The 16,767-nt window shown below is 41.7% G+C and overlaps 1 protein-coding gene across 1 annotated transcript in view; it reads left to right on the top strand.

The window, feature by feature from the left end:
* Nucleotides 1-283: 283 nt before the first annotated feature.
* Nucleotides 284-16,767, top strand: part of NEXMIF (neurite extension and migration factor) — a 174,439-nt gene continuing 157,955 nt past the window's right edge. The window contains exon 1 of the mRNA XM_004592762.3: nucleotides 284-422. The gene's annotated coding sequence lies outside the window, so the exon portion shown is untranslated. The remainder of the gene's footprint in view (nucleotides 423-16,767) is intronic.

The raw sequence follows: 16,767 nt of genomic DNA, 5'->3' as shown, positions 1-16,767 counted from the left end.
TCTCGCAGACGGCCGCAGCCAAAGCACAGAGCGAGTGGGGCTGTGGGCGCCGCGCGCGCAGCCCGCTCGAGAGGTAGCCCCGGCCCGAGCGAGCGTTGGTGCAGGCAGAGCGCCGAGCCTGGGTGCATTCGGACAGCCGCTGAGGCGCTGAGTTTCAGGGCCACAGCCGACAGCTCTGACTCCATCTAGAGCCGCTAGCGGCGGAGCCCGAAGGAGAGCGAGGGAGACAGGCGCGTCCACCTGGCGGGCCCTGCGCATGGAGCTGAGGCAGAGGCGGCGGCGGCGGCGGCAGCAGTAGCGGCAGCGGCAGCTCGAACAGCTGCGGTGACGGCGGCAGCTCAGCCTTGACTGCGGCCGCGCCGGCTCCAGCGCCTGCTGCCTGAGCACGCCAGCGACGTGCGCTTCAGGAGTCGGCCTGTGAGGTGAGTAGCAGCGCTGCCATCCAGCCGCCTGGCCTCCTGAACGCCGGCTCGCCTGCTGGCTCGGGGTGGCGGCGGCAGCAGAGGTTGCAACGAATGGGGGGTGGGGGGGATGGGGGGGGACCGAGCCAGCCGAGGAGACTGGGAGCAACGCAAGGGAGGCTACGTGTGTGCGAATGGCGTGCGTGTGTGTGTGTGTGTGTGTGTGTGAGTGTGTCTGGACGAGGGAGCGAGGCCGTGAGGGCGAGAGATCCCGGCTCGCCCTGACAGGCACTGCAATCGAGGAAAGGCCTCTGTGCTTGCGCGGGGGTGGGGGGGAGGGGAAACGAGCGGGCCGGAGCCGCCGCGCTCACATGCACACGGGCGGGCAACGGGCAGCAGCAGAGTGCCGCCTCCTTTCAGGTTGGTGCCGGGGAGCGCCTGGCCAGGGGACGGGACAGCGGCACGGCACGCTTCGGTGCGAGCGGGAAAACCCACGCGCCGGCCGCCGGGGGCCAAAGCCGCAGAAGGTGCGAAGCTGCGGGCGCCTCCCCCGCCCGCGGCTCCCGCGCGCGCTCGCCGGGCGGCCGCCGGGCACACAGCAGCCGACCCAAGTTGGGGGACCCGCCGAGCCTCGCCCAGCTCGTCACCTTTGCGGAAATTGACCCGCATCCCCTTCCCGCTCTCTGGGCGGCGATGGGAATTGACGCTTCCCAGCGTTGGCTTGCAGCGCTTCTCTCTCTACTGCGCCCCCCAGCCACGCGTCGGCTCGGGGCTAGTACACCCTTGTGGGGCGGGGAGGCCGAGAAAGTGTGGAAACCGCGCCGCTGAGTTGGTGCCGTGCAGCTGAGGAATCCAGTGGTTTCAGCATGAGTGCTTCTGTCTGTCTGATTCGTGAGAGACCGAATCACCCGCGCAAGGTTTTCTGTCTTTTTCGAAGTTAAAAAAAAAAAATTGGCATCCTCATTTCGACACCAGCACTGTTTGATTTTGGTCGAGCTTCTGGTTGTATTTAGGAGGAAGTGGGTCTCCTATTTGGCTGCCGGGTTTTGGTTCCCAGCATATTGTTGAATTCTGGGCACAGCAGTTCACTTAGCTGTGTGGCCTTTCCCTAACATTCCATTTTCTAGACTGTGATCTCAAAAGACATGATTTGTGTTCGGGGCTGGCAGGGCTGTTTTTCAGAAGCATCTCGAGCACTTTAACCCCAGGATTTGAGACTCTCCTCGGTTGTATTAGGTGGAGGAGCAAGCGGTGTAATGATAGTTCCTGGAATATTTTGCTTGCTGGGAAAAGGTGCACCAGTGGTCTTCTCTGAACTACAAGGGACCATTTGGGGCTGTTTCTTTTTCTTTTGTAAATTTTTTGAGGGGGTGGAGCAGGGAAATGAATCTTCCATATAGCTTTTACACATGGGGTAACAGAGGACCAAACATTTTATTTACAGCACTGTCGTTCTCATGGCTGACGAGAATTTACACTTATTGAAAATATATTTTTAGAAGGGAACAAAAAAGCCCTAAGTAACTGTCATTTTACATATTAACTGGGAAACCGGCTAATCAAATAAAACTGGCTGAGTGTCTGAAACTCTATCCCAGTGAAATATGTGGCTGTGAATATAATTAACCATCTGTCTAGTGAGCAATTTAAATTTGGGCTGGTACATTTTTATTACGGAGTCTAATTTCTGGAAGACTTGTACATTTTATCCAGCAATAACAACAAAAACGTATTCGCTTACTAGGTCAAAAATGGACTTGTGTCGTGGTGAGATTTCCTCTCTTCCCCTTTATCTTCCCTAGTCCCCCACACTCCTTGACCTGGGAGGTCAAAGCAAGCCTCGTGCTATTGCAAATGGCATATTTACAAAAGAGGAACTCAAACCAACCCTGGCAGCTAGTGATTAGACATTTTCATTTCTTGGAAGTACTTTTCAATATTTTACCTCCCACAGAACCTAGATAGATTGCATGCATTTGAGTTGAAAAGATGTAATTTTTGTGTGTGGGGGAACATGTGTTCAGATGGGCTAGGATAATTCAACAACATTTGTAAGACTTGAAATTTGACTCCATTTACTTTATCTTATTTTACCTAATTCTCTACCTTGCTTTCCCCAGCTGTCCCAGTCGTCTCCCTCCACACACAGATACATACACAAGGAAATCATACCCCTTTGTTTTTGCCACCCATGTTTCAGGCTAACAATTTTAAGATTTGCGATTTTAACAGTATGCCAAGGAACTGCTTTTTAAAGAAATAAGTAACTAGTGTAAAATCCTTTAACATAAAAGGGCATTGTACATATTTATTAATTTCTCCCTGTGGTATGATTTTAAACCCAAAAGTTACTAGTGGTTTAAAAAAAAATAGGAGTAGAATTCGGGTGGAGATGAAGTGGCATGGAGAAGATTAGGTTTCAGAGACCTCCACCGGATAGCTATTGTGAGCATAATTAAAATGAACTGTGCAGGTTGATTGTGCAATAGGCTAGAGGAGTCGTTTAAAGAAAACCCTTATAAAACAAATATTTGCCTAAATAACAGCTCTGACAAATGGGTAACAATTATGTAAGCACATGCCAGAATTTGACATATGTCAAGTCTGTTAAACAAATCAACCTGTTCAGTGAATAAATCTTCGATGCTTCAATGCTTAACACACACACACACACACACACAGAGTCACATAAACCTGTAACACCCTGTTGCCAAACTCAAACAAACAACTGTGGAACACTGTTGCTTTCTGTTTTACTCCGAATTTCTCTTCCCTCTTTTTCTCTTTTCCACAATCTTCTGATTACCTGTAAGCTACCCAGTGAACAGAGAAAACTAAAGGTGTGGTAGTATTGTCGGTGTTTAGGAGGTGTGTGTGGGAGATATGAGAAAAGTGGTAAGTGCTGGACTTAAAACACTCCAAGATGTGCTTATAGATTCCTGACAAAATTACTGTGAAGGTCCTGGTCTCACTAAAGTGATTGCTTAGGAGAGGGACTGGCCTAACCAAAAAAGTGCTCATTACAATTTCTCTGTTTCTAAGTCCAGTTCAAGTGAATAATTTTTTTTTCTCATGTAAATCCCTTAGAAAGGAGGGAAAAGGCGATTCTAATTGGCCTTTGCCTCTGTTACATTACACGAGTACTTAAATGTATTTTCCTGGTGGCACATAGATGGTTTAAAGATTCTGTCTCATAATAAGCAAAAGGAGAGAAGGATCAAGTGGGTGATAGGGAGGGAGGATGATTCACTAAGAAGCAGGTTTTTTGGCTTCCTTGTTCACAGCTTAGGAATTTCAGGTTTGGCCATTTTAATCTTTTCTTTGCCTTTTTCCTCTGAAAAGTTGCCCACCAGCTCCTAATTGACAGTTTCTCCACAAGGAGTACGTTTTTAAACCCAAGGTCACGGGGTTAGACACAAAGAACATGTCAGGTTCTTCATGCCAGTTCTCCATAGTTGCTGGAAAACAAAGCAAAGAGCACGCTATAGAGGCTACATCACTTGAGGTTACTTTTAAGTTTACACCTTTTCTCTTGTCTAGAAAACGTTTCTGTAGTGGAGACGAACCTGCTTCTCTTCTCAAACAGCTCTGACGGGCACAGCAGTGAGCACATCCCACCTTGGGGAAATCTTTGGGTGTGGTCAGCTGGGAAAGTGGAGGGGAAGCTGCCTTTTAGTGACGGGCCAGCTACAAGTAGCAGTGAGGATCTCCTTTGTCTCTTCCCCCTGCAGCGATTTGCAGGCCTCGGTCAGGGCAGGTGCTCTTTTGGATCTTTTTCTGTAGGTAAGTGTTGTGATCTGATGGCTTTCTCCTTCCTTGTTCTCTTGTGGAAAAGGACTGAAGTTTTCAGGACTAATGGCTATTCACACGATTGTTTTCCCAAAGTGGTCTTCAATAGGTCATTTTGTCCATTCCCAGTGGGATGATTTTGATACAACTAACTACTGTTTTCTCAAGCACCTCCAAACACTAAAAAATTCAGCTTCTCTCCCTCAGTAACTCGTTTCAGCTGTTACACAACCAAACAAGAATCTGCTCCTGAGGGGATTTAGAGGTTTGATACCAAGATTATACCTTGGCCCTAACTGCTAGAGTGAGGCCAAGCCATCCTCCATTTAGGAAAGGCAAAGGGATTCATTTTATTCAGGGCAAGTTAAAGCATTTCCTCAATGAAGACTGAAAGCAGGGTGACAATATTCATGCTGCGGTCTATGCCTGTTGTGCTGGCATACTTATTTCACCCTCAAAATGTCCAAGTTTGAGCAATAAAAAGATTTCTCTGGTCACCTTGATAGTAAGCCACCTTTGAAAGAAAGTATTGTTCATAATTTGGGAAACTGATATTTTTACAAAGCTTGGAGATACGATGAGCTTTATAGATGTATTAGTACCTTAACCCAGCTCAGCCTGTCCTTTTCCTAAAGAGGTCTTTCTGAGAGAGAAAAGCCCTGGAAATGAATCAGGCGTTAGGCTCTCCAGAACTGTATTATTAGATCCAACAACACCCCTCCAAAATGCATTTGCGTGTTTGCACATACACGCACACAAAGAGGTGCTGTGTGCTGGAGAGTGCCTGTTGTTACTTTCACGGGAGCCCCAGAAGAGGTAATTTAGCTTTAGAAAGAATATCCTGACCATGGTAGTTGTGGGAAAAAAAGGATGTAGTATCAAGGGAAGTGTGATTTTTTTGTAGAATATGTTTAACAAGTACATGAGCAAATCTGTCCCAAATTGTGTGTGGTTTGCCATATATATAATATATATATACGTACACGTATTTATATATATGGGTATGTGCGTGTACAATATGTATACATATATGTGTATATAGTATGTATGTATGAAAGCATAAATATTGAAATTTTCCTTTCTCCCTTTCTGTAACGGAACAGCTCATGCCTCCCAATCCTAAGTATCTGTGCTTAGCTTTTATTGCTTTGCATTATGAATCAAAACAAGCTATGACCCTAAGCCAAATCTAGCCTACCATAAAGAAATAATGCATGTGTTGATGTTATATTGGGACTCTTAATTGACTGGGATGATATTCTACCAGCTCTAACTTCAGACCAGAGATGGTCTCCCCAAGAAACTGTTCAACCCATCTGGACAACAAGTAGCTGGACTCTATGCTTGGTATATGTTTGCAAGGAAAGAATCTTGATTGAATTTGAACTGTAATACTACATCAAGGTGGAGGAATCCACCAGGGGGGAGGGGTGGGGGAGGGGTGGGGGGATTCCCAGAGCCTATGAAACTGTCACATAATGCAAAATAATTAATAATAATAATAAAAAAAGAAATAATGCATGGAGCCAGGGCTGTTGTTGTAGTGTAGCACGTAAAGCCACCACCACTACCTGAGATATCAGTGTCCCATGTGGGTGCTCATTCAAGTCCTGGATGCTTGACTTCTGATCCAGCTCCTTTGAAACATCCTGGAAAAAGAAGGGGAAGAGGGTTCAAGTGTTTGGGTATTTGCTACCTATGTGGGAGCCCCTGTTCCTGGCTTCTTCGGGCTGGTCCAGCCCTGGCTGTTGGGGCCCCCTGGGGAGTGAACCAGCAGATGGAAGACCTTTCTCTGTCTCTGTCTCTCCTGCTCCCTTCCTCTCTTCCTCCGTGCCTCCCTCTCCCTCTGTCTCTGACATTCCAATAAATAAATCTTTAAAAAGAGAAGACAATGACTCAGAGCCACTTAGAGTTGCTTTTGCTAATGTTTTCTATCTTCCCCATCTTAATTGAGCTTTATTTTATCCAGTGTTAACATTAACCTACATTCATGACTACATATTGTAGAGTTGGGAGATTTGTCCTGTTGGAGTAGCAGGGGATGATGACCAAAAAGTGAAATCCGTGAGTGAACTTTTTTGTTTTTGTCAGCCTAAATTTTTTTGATACTACTAATTTCTTTCTGCTTTCTTTCTCAATGTTTGTTGTTATTTCAGGAAGGGATGTGATTTATTAACCCAGAAACCTGTTCTCAGAGATTTGGTTGAACAGAAACCCACTGTCTCTTTGGTTAGTAAATAACTGGAGCACATTTTGAAGATGTGCTGCTTTACTAAGTAGAGGAATGGACAAAGTGGGCCATCACCATCTAGCCCAGAGGTCCCCAACTTTATCTTGAACTCCTGAGAAAATTCTGTGAATACTGAGGATATTTTTAAAGTATGTATTTACATACATAACACCTGCACATATTTTCAAAAGTCAAACCATGCATTATGAGTTAAAAGCCTCTGCACTATCCTTTTTCAGTTACTACAGAATTCCTGTTGCATCGTTATCATGGTCACGGTAGCTGGAAATGGAAGCCAGGAAAATAACTGTCTCGAAAAAGCATGTTATTAGTATACTTATGGTTCACAGCCCTCAGTTACCATTGCACGCAGTTTCCTGATTAGCCTTCACAGAGATTTTTATTATGAAATAGAGCCACCTAGCATTCACTTTGACATTACTGTTTGCATCAAAAGCAAGTCAAGACTAGTTGCCCAAATCCTTAACAACTCTCAAATCCTTCAAATGATTTTTCAGCTTCCACCCCAAGTTCATTCACTACTAATATATCAAATATGTTGCATAAGAGCTCATTTATACTTACTTTCTCCTATCTGTCTTATTCATCTGTATATCTCTAAAGCTGAGGAAACTTCAGAAAGTTTTTAGGAAAATGTAATTAAAATATGCTTATTTTGATGTAGTAAATTAGAAAATCATCTATTGTTCTTCCATAATACCCATTTTCAATGAACTTTTTGAAGTACCCTGATGCTTCTCTTAGCCAAGGGCCTGAAAAACCAAAATCTTTCCAAGACTGATTGTTAGGTATGATAATGGAGTTAGAGAGGCAGTTGGTGTCCAGATATCTTCATGCTCCTTTCAGAGTATTAGCCATACAGGAGAGAGTTAATGGATTTCATCCTGGAAGGCTAACACCATATATTAAAGGCAAAGCTCCTTAAGCTCTGCAAACACAAATATATGCCACATCTGTGCCTTGCACTTGGGATGATAGTAATGGATGGTATTTCCACCCATGAATAAATGTTTTTTTGCTTCCTATCTTAGCATCTTGGAGTATTGCAGAGTATGAGGGCTAATAAAATACTAAGGCTGGAAGAATTGTTAATAATAATGTGTAACTCAAATCAGCAAACATTTACTGAGCAGATACTATACACTAAGCATTGAGATACTGGGGACAGAGAAAAGAATAAGCTGGATTTTCTTGTCTCTTAGAACATGGACTTTGTTTCTGGCAGGGTCTTTTTATTATCTGCACAAATTTATTTCAATTTAAAAAACAATCAAAAAATCTAATTAATACGTAAAATTAATTTTAAATTATAATTGATACATTGTTGGGTACAATGTGCTGATTCAATACATACATACTGTTTAATGATCATATTGGAGTAATTGGCCTACCACTTCACATATTCATCATTTCTTTGTGCTGGGAACCTTCAATCTCCCCTACCAACTATTTTGAAGTATTCAATTAGTTGTTGCTAACCATGACTATTTTGTGTCCTAGCATTTTTGCATTTTTCTATTATGTTCTACTCCTTGGAAAATAAGTGAAGACACTTTCTTTTCCTAATAGTAAGACATTTTTAAGAAAGATTTATTTATTTTTATTGGAAAGTCAGATATACAGAGAGGAGGAGAGACAGAGAGAAAGATCTTCCATCCGATGATTCACTCCCCAAGTGACCGCAATGGCCAGTGTTGAGCCAATCCGAAGCCAGGATCCAGGAACTTCCTCCAGGTCTCCCACGCGGGTGTAGTGTCCCAAGGCTTTGGGCCATCCTTGACTGCTTTCCCAGGCCACAGGCAGGGAGCTAAATGGGAAGTGGAGCTGCCGGGATTAGAACCAGCACCCATATGGGATCCTGGCGCTTTGAAGGAGAGGACTTTTGGCCACTAGGCCACTGTGCTGGGGCCAGTAAGACATTTCTTGGCATACGGCAAATAGGTATCTCTACTTGGCGTCCGACAAGATTTCCAGCTGCCATAGAACAAGTGTTTCTGTTCTCATCTCTGCATTGGCTTAGAGGACCCCATTTCATACAGAGGATCATGTTTGTTTTCCCTGTAATTCTGAGGCTACATTTCTATCACTGGTGTCATTGCTAATGTGAAACTGAAAATAGCAGTAGTCATGATCAATTGATTATTGCCTTAAGATTATAGTATAGAGTTATTGACTTCTGACTACTGAATTGAATGTATTCTTCAAAAAGCCATTTGTCTATCTCTGAGCAGGTTAGTTTTTAACTCCTTGTTCATGGTGGTATAAGTTTTGTATTATGGCTCCTATGACAAATTACCAGAACCTTAATAATTTCAACGAATGAAGAATTATTGTCCACAGTTCTGGGAGTCAAAGGTTAGGAGCCATAAACTAGGGTCACTGGGCTAAAATGAAGGTGTGAGCAGAACTGCATTGTTTTTGGAGGCTCTAAGAGGACATGAGTGTATAAACAGTTTCCTTTTATTGCTAAATGGTATTCCATGTTATGACTGTATCCCAATTTGTGTAACCATTTACTTGTTGAGAAGCATTCGATAGCCTCCAGTTTTTTCTGCAGAAAAGAAAAGCTTGTATGAACATGAGTATACAAGCTTTTGTGTCTTTTCTCTCTTGCTGCTTTCAAAATATTTTTCTTTGGTTTTCAGAAATTTTACTCTATAATGTGCTTTGGTGTTGATTTCTTTGGGGGTAATCTACTGTAGGATATGTTCATCTTTTCCAGTCTGTAGCTGTTAAGTCTTTTTTAAGTTTTGGAAACCAGTATTTCTTTCAATACTTTTCCTGTCTCACTGTCTTATTCTGTACTCAAAGTAGTTACTTTTCTCCTGAGATGGCAGGAAAGCTAGATTTTTTTTTGCCTCATAAGTTCTCTGAGGTCCTGTTCATTTTAATCTAGTGTACAGATGATATAGTTTCTGTTGCTCTATTCTTGAGTTTACTGACTTGTTTTCTCTGTCCTCTTGATCATGGTCAAGAGACCCTCTTTTGGGGGTTTTATTGTGCTGTTGTGACTATAGATGTCATTTCTAAAATGTCCACTTGGTTCATCTACAGATCATCTACTTAATTTGTTTGAAGTATCTATGTGTTTTGAAGCGTTGTTTTGGCCATGCTTATTTTAAGTATTTGTCATGGATAGACATTTCGTTTAGTAGTTTAGGATGCCAGTTTCTAAGTTCCTGCTGATGTTCTCCCTTCACTCATGAAGGCAGAAGTACTGATTCAAGTAACTAGGTCTCAGTCATACTTGTAGGAGACCCAGGTTGAGTTCCTAGATCCCAGCCCATCCCCACCATTTTTTAAAAAGATTTATTTATTTTTTATTGCAAAGTCAGATATACAGAGAGGAGGAGAGACAGAGACGAAGATCTTCCGTCCAATGATTCACTCCCCAAGTGAGCCGCAACGGGCCGGTGCACGCCAATCCGAAGCTGGGAACCAGGAACCTCTTCCAGGTCTCCCACGCGGGTGCAGGGTCCCAATGCATTGGGCCATCCTCGACTGCTTTCCCAGGCCACAAGCAGGGAGCTGGATGGCAAGTGGAACTGCCGGGATTAGAACCGGTGCCCATATGGGATCCCGGTGCATTCAAGGCGAGGACTTTAGCCGCTAGGCCACGCCGCCAGACCCCATCCCCACCATTTTAAACCTGTTGGGAACGAACTGGAGGATGGGATCTCTCTCCCCCTGTATCTCTCCTTAAAATAAATGACATAAACAGAGGGTTTAAAAATATTTTTGTCAGGGGGCCCAGCTTGGTAGCCTAGTGGCTTAAGTCCTCACCTTGTATTCGCTGGGATCCCATATAGGCATTGGTTCATGTCCCGGCTGATCTACTTGCCATCCAGCTCCCTGCTTGTGGCCTGGGAAAGCAGCAGAGTTCCTCCTTCTGCTCTTACAATGGGTGTTTTTTTGTGAGTTTTCACAAGTCCATCATGCTGTCCCTGAGGTGTCTCCCAACAATTTTTTTTTAAATCTTTAAAAATATATTTGTCAGGTAATTTTAACATCTCTGTCATCTTACTTTTGGCATCTGTTGATTGTCTTTTTTTTTTTCCTACTCAGTTTGAGATCTTTTTGGTTCTTGGTATGATGAGTGATTTTTAGATAGAAACTTAAACATTTTGTAAAGACTCTGGGTCTTACTGAAACTCCTGTTTTAAGCTGGCACCTTCTGACAGTGCTGCAGCAGGGGGATGGAGTTGTTATAACTGCCAAGTGGAAGTAGAAGCCGTAGATTAACCACTCAGCCTGATTGATGCCTGGAGTGCTTCTTGTTAACTCTGGGTGGAGGTTAGAATTCAGCCATATTTCAAGTATTTAGTACCCACATGTAGCTATTGGATACCATACTGGATGATATCTATGTAGAACCTTTATAACTGTTCTAAAAAGACAAAGGATTAGAGGAAGGAGTTGTAAAGGAACTTGATTTAAGGAATTGAGGTTGATGTTGGATACTGTGACATAGGTGGACTATTTGAATCTGAGGTCCGTGAATAGGGCTTGGCTCAAATCTAAGGTATTAGGGGTTGCAGAAAAATATGAACATAGAGAACTCAGCTGATTAGTATGGACCTAGTAGAGCAGGGGGGTGTCAACAGTGCTATCCAAATTTCTTATTCTCAACCCTTTTAAGAGAGATGGAATGATAATGCTACAAGTTGTGGTACTACTGTATTTGAATAGAAAATCTTCCTTATTATGGGGAGTGCCAGTTAGTCTATGGATTTATAGCAACAAAATTCCACCTCCATGAATGAAGGAACCATTGATTAGGGAAATACTAACAAAAAAGAAGCTGTGAAAAGGGTATTCATTTGGATTGCAGATTCTCAAGTTTACTTGGCATCTTGGTGGGCCTGATATTCTAATCCTTGAGGTTTCCAGCATGCTCAGCCAGGTGGTGAGTATTTGTGAAAGAACTCTGTCCCTCACTGAGCTCTGTGTTGACTTGTTGGCATTTTTTGTCCGAGGCCAAGAGAATTACTAGACTCAGCTACACAGCTTCTTTGTACGCTGGAAAAACCGTTGCCTTCTTAAGTCTCCCTTTGCTTAGACTAGTGGTGGTGTCCTCAATGCAGATTCAGTATTCCCAGTTTCCCCTTGGGGAAGTTCGGTTAAATTTTTCTCTACCGACTCTCTGTATTTGTGCACACATCTCTATGTTCTTGTATTTATGAACTGTGTACTGTATACCTTGGCAAGGAAAGAGGTGTACTCAGCATTCATTGAATGTGCATTCTATGGAGAGTTGTCAAAATAAGTTCACACGGAACGTATGGTAAAAAATAATGCATGGATTTCATTTTTGCACAAAAAATAATCATATATTTTAACATCATTTTCCATTAACTTTCTGAAGAACCCTGTTACACAGATCATATTTATTTCTCACATAGCAATTCTTATATAAAGCTGTGGCCTTGCCATGTTAAATGGTAAATTAATCCATTTGGCTAAATAGATGAAAAGAAAGGAAGTTGTACCAGTACTATAGTGGTTTTTTCAGATTTGTGTAGTTTTACTTTAAACAAAAACACATACTCATCTGAGAAATAAGCAATTTGGGGATCAGATTGTAGTAGAGACAGACATGAATGCTTTATAACTCAAGGCCAAGGTTTTCAGTTATGAAACCCTACACTGTGGCTTGCCCGGATCCTTCTAATGAATGTGGATGTGGGGAGGATTTACATATATCTCGTCTATTACATGGAGTAATGGAAATGATAAGTGGGAGCAATCAAAAAATCTTGATTTTTCACTTTATCTTTCAAGAAGGCCCCAAATTTGTTACTTTTAAAGATGGTGGCCATTAGTTGTGCTGAGGGGCCAAAGGATCAGAAACACTCTGCTGTATAGATCTGGGAAGATAACCCAAAACCATCCTTCCTTGCCATTAATCTTAGCCTTTTCCTATAAACTACTGTTTTTTGGTCTCTTTCAATAATGGTTTGTTTTAGCTACACTTACATAGGTTTCATAAATTTCCTGAATGAAGGGACTATTTTTGTTTGCTGTCTTAATAAGTAAGGTTGATATCATAACAGAGATATAAGACTTGTTAGAGCCTCATTATTTCTAGCCCAGCACTGAAATATGCTGAAAAACAGGTAGGTGAATTAATATCTTCCCTTTGATTTTTACCTCCATTGTTGTGCCTTCAAATCTGATTTTGAAATCATCTGTCACTAAGTAACATTGACTAATGGAGACCTAATGTAAGTGTAGTTAGCACTAGCAATGGAATTCCTTTGTTTGCTGAAAATTCAGTTTATTAAACTAGTAAGTCTGCACTCTTACCTTACACAGCCAGACCACATACTAGATGAGAGTGCCCTGAAATTATACTTTGAAATGATAAACTACTTTGGCATAATGTGCAATGACAAGAAAAGTGTGTACCTAAATATGCTCTTTACCTCTTGCCTTTTGGACTTTCTCAGCATTTCTTTGATCTGTGTATTCTGATTCTACTCCCCACAACCTTCTAGGAAGCCCTGCTCCGTATTGTCTATTTATGGAGCTGACATGTTGGCTATCACATAGTATAGGTTATCAGCAACCACAATAGGGCCAAGAATGCTGGGGTGAGCAGCTGTTTCCAGACTCTCAGGTAGAGGGAGTGCTCAAACAGCTGAAACAGCCTGAGGCAGAAGAGGGAACAATGGATAATACCATCAAGAGCTGCCATCTCCATTTCTGAGATGACCAGCTGAAAGAGACAGCACTGTGTTTAGTGGTCCTGAGAATATAAACTCCAACACTGATGTGTCTGTATTCGGAAACTGTGTTAAGGGAACATAGGCATTAAGGTAGCTGATAATAATACCTTGTAGTTCTATAGCCTTCCTCTTCTGAGACAGCCAAAGAGCTCCTGATGTTTTATTTCATTTGGTCTTATGGGTTTGACTTCCGTATTGATGACCACATAGAATAAGCTGCTTCCCTTCTTGGGATCAGAGTTTGCAAACTGTGAAATAGGGACTTGGTCTAGAAATACTTTCTAAGGGCTTTTCCCACACTGACAGTTTCCATAACAGCAACCTTTTCCAGATGGGAAGTTGAGTCTCTCAAACTTCAAAGTGAGTTGCTGAAAGCCACGCTGTTTATCAGTCAGAATGATGATTATAGGCCAGGCCCCTGATCCTTTCCCTTAGATTGTCCTATCTGTAGTGTCTTTGAACAGTGGGGTAAGGGGAATCTCATTTCTGAAAACAAGCAGCCTTGTATTCATCAGTTGTATTTAGTACTCTTCCCCCCATCCAGCCTCCTTCACAACCAGCCCTACCATCCCACTTATCAGCAAGGCCTTCAACCTTCCCCTTGATGCGTCCCAGGATCCCTATCCTAACTGCAGCTGTTTTCCTGCAATATTGTGTGGCTGAATGCAAGGTCATTGCTATCCTTGGTGAGCACTGTCTGGAGCCAGCAGTTCAGTTACTTCAGCCAAGAGAGGCTGTGGCTGCTGGGTGTGACAGGGTGTTAGGACAAGAGAGAAAAAACATCATATTATAAAGTGTCCTCAACAAATGAAGAGAGTTTATAGATTAGGATTGGGGAAGAAAGAAGTGCTGATAAGGGGGGGCCAAGAGAGAAGTCAGGGGACAGTAAGTTGATAAAATAAATTGCTTCATTAATCAATCAATATGCGGCAAAGATGCCAATATGACTGACATTTCTTCAGAGTCAGGGGATAAACATAGCATTGCTGTCTGTGACAGAGATTTAGCTTGAGAGAGAGCAGCAGGGGAAAAATGAAAAGCTTTATCTTCTGTAGTTCAGCTTTCATGGTGAGACATTAAGTTTAAAATGTACTGTAAGGAAATAAATTCAGAGAACTATATTCTTCATATGATTCCTGGAAACGAGTAGGAATTTGGCTCAAGAAAGCATGGCATAAGGTGATTTGTTGTGTTGTAACAGCCACCTTGGAAGCCAAGATGGAAAATTTGTCCCTGAGAGGCTAGATGGTTGGAGAAAACTCACTGAAAGTCTCTGTTCAGAGAAAAATCAATGAAGCAGAGAGGAGTTTTAGCACATGTGGTGGGAATGAAGGCAGGAACACCCAGGAGCTCCCATCTTGTAATAGATAACATTTGTTACATTCTTGGCTTATGGTCTAGCACAGGAATTTGTTAGTTATTCTGGGGGGGGGGATGTTCTCAGGCTCCCTTTCCTCTATCTTATCTCAGTTGACCCACTCTCATTTTTCTTTCTCCTGTTATTTTTCTCTTTTTCATGTTTCTAGCTTTAAGATTAAATTCACCTGTCATTTATCAAGCTAATCCATGAACGTTTCACAAATACTAATACAGAAAAATCTGAACTTTTGTTTTTAGAAATAATTTCATGTTTTTATTTTGAGTAGTCTGAGAAATGCCGAGGCACACTGAAAATCAATAATATGACCAACAAATCTGGATCTCTATTTAGATATAACAAGCTGTTAACATTTTATGTTTTCTTTAAATGTTTAGAAATTCTATTCCCTATGTCCAGCCTCATTTCTCTCCATCCATTTGCAGAAGTAAACACTAAGACATTTGGTATGTATTTTCCCAACTTGTTTTTATACTTTTGTGCACACACACGTTACTCCTATAAATAATACGAATAGCTGTTGTTTGTTTTAAAAATTTACACAAGTGATATACTAATGTATGTATCATCCTGCCACTAGTTTTTTTTTTCTCCTCTCTCAATAGAATGTTTTGGAGTTTAGCCTACTTTTATTTTCAGATTCTTTATACTGTATCTGTCCTAGAACCAATGATATTGACTTTTTCACTATTTTTCATGATATTTTATAATAAAAATAGTATAGAATCATGTTACAGAAATATTAGAAAATTCAACTAATTGATGGCTGTTAGTATCAGAGAACTCAGTACTGACGTTTGCAAAGACTCTAGGCAGCTCAATACCCAATGATTCTGGCTATAAAACATTGAAAACCAAATTTGAAGGGTCTCTAAGGTAACCTTTTCAAAGCCTCCCATTTTATTTTGTGAAGGAGTAAAGAGGTTCAGACTAGGAAAATGACTTAACAAGGGCACATATACATTTAATATTGTATCCTGGTTCCGTGTCCCATACTTGAGACCTTTCCAAGGCAAGAAAAAAAAGAGGAATGAAAAAGCAACTTAAGATTGTAACTTTTCTTTATAAAAATACTCAACTTCAAAAACATGAGAAATATAGGAAAATGAATAAATCAAAGACTGAGAATTTGGTTTTGATCTTCTGATCTTTATTCCTGTTCAATTTCTATGTTTCTGTGATTGCATCTTACCTTTCTTATTTCCACTTAGTATCATAATGTCATAATGCATATTTTTCAAAAGGCATGTCTGTGCATTAGAATCCTGTCAGTAAATATTTTAAATTTATGTGTTTATAATTTGTTCATTAAAATGATATAGGAAGGGACTGATGTAAAGAAAGGAAGAAAGGACCTGTGATATATTCCCTGGAAAGTTTGTTCCTATCTTTTGGCCAGAGCTTGTTCTTCTGAAACAAAATAACAAAACCTAGGTACAAATTTCCAGAGTTTCTGCTACTGCAATTTTCATTCAGAACAATTAGCTTCCCTCAGAGATGGCTGGAGGTGTGATTAAAGTACACCCTGATAGGCCCGTCCACCTTCAAGGGAAGGGCAATTCCACAATTACCTGGCTCAGAGAGGCCAACTCAGAAAGTATGCTAGTGGTTTTCTATGATCTGTGCAGTGGAGTGGGATGCTCAGTTTTTCCCAAGTTTAAGTACAAATGGCTATTAAACTTCTTCAGTACAAACTATGAGAGAAAAAACTTCCATCCTTGTCAAAGCCATAGCGCTGTCTCTCTCTCGCTCTCTCTCTCTCTCTCGCGCTCTCTCTCTCTCTCACACACACACACACACACACACACACACACAATTAGAATTTGCTCTTGTGTCTAATTGAAATGCATTCAAACTGTATTCAAGTATCAAGACCTGCTGGGAGAAAGAGCGATGATGGTTTATTATTTTGGGCAGTTCAACGTGCATGAAACAACAAAACATTGAGAGATTAAGCTGCTTGATCAAGGTCACACAGCAAAAAAGTATGATGCTGAGATTGAAAATAAAATAAAAAAAGGAAGCATCATCTTGCTTTATCTTGGGTCTTGAAAAGCCAGAACTCAGCCTGCTGAACCTCACCACGCTTTTGCTTTAATCAGTTTAATTCGTTGCTAGCTTGCCCTTGCCACTTTTGATTCTCTTTGCATCGGCCAAATGTCAATTCACAGTAGTCGTTCCAAACCACTTGACTATTTCAATTTTTCAGTTACAGAGCTC

Source organism: Ochotona princeps, chromosome X (assembly GCF_030435755.1).
Source record: "Ochotona princeps isolate mOchPri1 chromosome X, mOchPri1.hap1, whole genome shotgun sequence".
NCBI classification, from domain to species: Eukaryota; Metazoa; Chordata; class Mammalia; order Lagomorpha; family Ochotonidae; genus Ochotona; species Ochotona princeps.
The sequence above is the reverse complement of the archived record's forward strand: the minus strand, read 5'-3'. Positions and strand labels throughout refer to the sequence as shown.